Genomic DNA, 4,927 nt, shown 5'->3' on the forward strand with positions numbered 1-4,927 from the left:
ATTATTTTAATATTAAAGATACGATATACAAGAGTGTATTGTATTTTTTTATTAAAAAAATATAACTAATATTATAAAAAGAAAATTGAATTTATTAGATTGAGTGTGAGTGTGAGAGTATAAAAATGAAAAGATGTGTTAGTTTAAGAATATATTATAATGGTCAGATTTTTTCTCAAACATACGAGGGTGTGAGTTTTGTATGTAAAACTTTATGTGATGTTGTTATTCCTTTTGCAATAACATATGAAAAATTTAAGAATATATTTTATCAATGTAACACCCTAACTACCAAAGCTCACGCTTCCGGCTGCGCGACTCTGATAGCTCGGACATTACGACGACTTTTATACTATTTAATACTAAAATATGAGCCTGTTTAAAACTTTAAACCGCAATACCGCTTCCAAAAACTTTCATCCGATAACATACGTCCATAAATACCATACAACTTACAAAACTCATAAAGAGTACATCCATATATATACAAAAATATATATAAATAATATTACAAACATAATCCAATACAATTCCTATCCCTCTTACAGAATATCTCAAGATAAAGGCGAGGGTACAAATAATAGTCTAAAGCAATACAGAGCATTTCAACCACAACTAAAAGAACTCTTCGTAACTTCTGCGCCCATATCCTGAAAGGGGAAAAATGTAGGGGGGTGAGAACATCATCCTCGAAAGGGTTCTCAGTAGAGGATTTTTGGGAATTACTGTAATAGGATACATGAAGATAAACCGTACCAGTGATTAATAACCTTCTTATGCCTCTTTTCAAAAACACGGTTTTCAATAAAAGTAAAGTCAAAAATCTTTACTGAAAGAGGAACCATTCAATTCTCAAAACTCAAAAGCCTTTCAAAACGGTTTATCTATGCGGAACCAAAATAGCCTTTCATAATTTTATTCCAAACCAGAAACACAAAACCGAAATCAACCATCAGTTCATCTCTTTCCAACCACGGCCCTAGGCCCAAACAATCCAACCAACAACCAGTCACCACAAATCCAACAGAGTCCCAGATGCAAACACAGATAGGAAGTTCAAGCACAAACAAACAGTTATTACAAGTAGAACAGTTAGCAATTAATCACATAGGCAAACCAAGTATAATATGCACACCCAACCAATGTCACACAAATGCATATGATGCATGTCTGTCCCTAGTGGCTGATGATATCATCTGTCGGTTATAAAGCCAACCCGACAAGTCCTGGTAGCTAACCATTGGACTGTCCCTCTGTCGTGCATCCCCAACTCGAGTTATACTCATCATAAACTTGATCATAATCATGATCCATATCCATCACCCTCACTGGTGAATATTTATCCATCACCATCACTGGTGAATATTTATGGGGGCGAGCTCATCCGGGCCTTTCACAGTGCCCGGCCACACTTACGACATAGGGTCAACAGAGTATCAAGTCTCGACCTGGAGCACGTGGTGGCTAGCCACTGCTACTACCCAGGGAAACTCGTATCTCAGATAGTGGAAGTGCAACATTCACATTTATCAATGATTCAGCATAAACATGCATTCAATCTCATCCATGGGTCAACATCCATCTCAGCCATCCGGCTCACGGTTCAGTCCAGAACCAGCCAATATTCATATCATACATAGCCATTCCGGCTCACGGTTCAATCCAAAACCAACCAATATGTATAATCATACACAGCCATTCCGGCTCACAACAAAACAGCACTTCCACCATTCAACATCATTAAATTCATAAAGTCGGCATTTAAGCCATAAATCATTTCCTCAATTCATTTCACTTTGAAATCGAGTTTCAACTCTTTTCAGCCTTGGCTTTAAAGATCTCATTTCTCAAATCATTTTAGGCTCATAAGCCACTTTTACTCAAGGTAAATTCCCCTTTGAAAACAATGTCACTCTCGGCATCCTCTTTCCAAACTTCCATAACCATGGCAAGTTAAAGATTCTTTTTGGAAACACTCAAAATCATCCATTCAACAATGGGATTTTATAACAAAGTTTCTCAGCAGAGTCCCAAGTCTTTAGGGGAGAATAACATATCTCATTTCGCCAAAATCATTTAAAATCATTAAAACATTGGCTTTCTGATTTGAGTAAGAAAATAGGATCTAAGCCAAACCGAGTCACGTAGCCTTTACTTCTTTCAAAACCATTTCCTTTACTTAAACAAAACCGGCTTCAATTCCATAATTAAATCTGAAGCGTTTCAAACTGATAAGAGAATCATTTTTGTTGTGTTAAACTAGAGTTCAAAAGATACTTTGAATCTTATTTAAAACGTCAAAATAATGAGGCTCATCAATCGAAATCCAATTCCTTTTAAAATCACGAAAACTCTCCCAAGGGACAATCTTTGTGTTTAATAGAGAAAAACATAAACCCGCTTTACCTTTTAAAACAGCCTCAAAGCAAAATTCTCTTTCAAATGACTTGTACCCAAAGACATACTGTTCTTCTTGGAAAATAAGGATAAATCATGATTCTCTTTTCAATAATTCTTTCAAAGCATAACTTCATTGCTTTCTTAATTGCTCTAAGTAAAGGTAATAAAGAAGCCATAATTTCACAATCCTCAAAATAGATAGGAAAGGCATTAAACTCAAAATTCCCCAATTAACATTTCAAATAAGGACTCGGATTCTATAGAAATTTCGGCAGCACCTCTCCTAAAACTTGGACTTTTGCCACCCGGTTCGGGTCCCAACTAAACCGTTTCTCATTCCTTTTCAACAGCTCAAAACCAGAAATCAATTCAAAAGCAAGCTAAATCCAACAGTCGCCTCAGTGGCATATCTCAAGGAAGCCATTTCAAAAATCAACTCAATATCAACCGATTTAACTCATTTCCAAAGCTTTAAAGAATCGGTTCAGCAATAAATCATTTATCAAAACCAAATCAATTAAAGCAACACAGGCTGAATTTCAAGAGTATTCTATCTTCCACATCATCAAAATAATTGACTCAATTCAAACCAATCCTCAACGGATTAAACTCATTTCAAATCTTTAAGGAATCAACTTCAAACATTACATTTCACAAGCCACACAACAATTCGGCCAAACCAACATCCATAGTCATTCGAGTCAATCAAATAATACATAAGGCAGATACAATCACCAAATACACAATATCTCACATCAGTACCCATATGTAATAATTCCAATAATAAACTATAGTTTTTGGAAAGCGCCCCTACCTCAAAACGCAATTCCATAATCCAAACGCGTCACAGAGTCCTTTCCGCCTCAACCCGAAATCAACAACAACCGCAACCTCAGCTTCAAGCCACATTCGCAACAACCATAGCAACACTAATAGCAGCATATAATAATTAGGACTCGACCCTACGTTACCAAAACTCATATTCGTTAACTAAACATAACAGGATACTAACGCGAGGATTCTCGACACATAATTTCTTACCGGAATTTCAACACGAAGCAGCTGCAATTTTGAACCGGCCCGACAACAGCTCCGGCGGCGGCCAGAAGCTCTGGTGGATCAACTATAAAAACCGCACAACGTCAAAACCATCTCGAAAACCAAAAAGGCAGAAACCGTAATTAAAACCCTTACCGGAAGAGTTCTCCGGCGACGGCAGCGGGGTTTTGGACGGCACCCAGGAGCTGGCAGCAGCGGTGATAACCCCACACCTGCTCCTCCGATCGCACCTCCTCTCCCTCAGATCGGATCGGTGGCAGATCCCCCCAACCGTGGCAGTGCAGCAGCTCACAGCGCAAGCAGCAGTGGCGGCCTGAACCTCTTTCTTTCCTTCAGGTCAGATCGAGCGGATCTCCAGCAGTGGCGGCGGCAGACCAGAGCAATAGAATGGAGGGGATGATGACTACTCAAACAGCAGCGACAGCACCCGACGGCGCGCGCGACGGCAGCGGCGAGTGCCTCCCTGCGCGTTGCCGACTCCACGCCCCTCTCTTGGTCTCTCGCTCTCTTCTGGTCACGACTCACGGCGGCGCTGTGCTCCCTCCAAGATTGCGAGCTCGACGGTGGCAAAGCAGTGAAGACGACGGAGCTGGCGGCGAGTCCTTCTCTGCGCGACGCTGACTCCATGTCTCTTTCTCTTTCTTCCTTCGGTGTACAACGATGGCAGCAAGGCGTGGAACGCGGCGGCACAATGCGACAGTGGCGGTGAGGCCCCGCGGCTCCGACGCGTCTCCTCCTCTCCTTCTTCTCCCTGCCGCACTCCGTTCCCTCTTTCTTTCTTTGCTTCGTTTGGCAGCTGTTGCTGCTATGTGTCGCGTGAATGATGGGAGGAAGGGAAACGGGTAGGGTGCGGCGGCGTTGAGCTGGACGGCGGCGGCAGTGAGGCCCCAGCCATCATCGCCCCCTCTCTCTTCCCCACTCCTCCGATCTGCTACTATTGGTGCGTATTGGTTTGAGGAAGAAGGGGAAACATTTGTGTTGCTGCTGCTGGGTTGGGTGAGAAGAGAACCGGGTCGGGTACGGGTCACTGGGTTAGGGTTTCATTTTTTGAAAATTAGGGTTAGGGGCATTTTGGTAATTTCACTTAAAATAGGGATAATATAGTAATTGAAACCCAAATTAAATCCAACACTATTTGTACATAGAAAATACTATTTGCTCATCAATTTTACAAATTATTTTCAATAAAATGCCCAAATCCAATAACTAGAAATAATATAATTAAATCATTTATTTTCCAAAGTAGCAGTATTAATATTTAAAATATTAATTATTTAATCCAAACCATATAAAAATCCTTATTATTTCACAACTACCAATTTTATAATTCAAATATAGAAAATAATCCAAACATCCTATAAAATTGGATAATAATCATAACTCATCTCAAATCTAATAAATCAAAACTTGCCTTAATTACCTTTAATAAAATAATTTCTGAAATTAAGGCTATAAATAACTATATGAT

The 4,927-nt window shown here is 39.9% G+C and overlaps 1 long non-coding RNA gene across 1 annotated transcript; it reads right to left on the reverse strand.

Moving 5' to 3' along the window:
• Positions 1-452: 452 nt before the first annotated feature.
• Positions 453-4,424, reverse strand: LOC112756519 (uncharacterized). The gene is made up of 4 exons (XR_003179376.3): positions 3,595-4,424; positions 3,442-3,523; positions 3,215-3,329; positions 453-650 (listed from the first exon to the last, which is right to left on the reverse strand). It is a non-coding gene; the product is annotated as an uncharacterized lncRNA (long non-coding RNA).
• Positions 4,425-4,927: the final 503 nt, after the last annotated feature.

Source organism: Arachis hypogaea, chromosome 16 (assembly GCF_003086295.3).
Source record: "Arachis hypogaea cultivar Tifrunner chromosome 16, arahy.Tifrunner.gnm2.J5K5, whole genome shotgun sequence".
Classification (NCBI taxonomy): domain Eukaryota; kingdom Viridiplantae; phylum Streptophyta; class Magnoliopsida; order Fabales; family Fabaceae; genus Arachis; species Arachis hypogaea.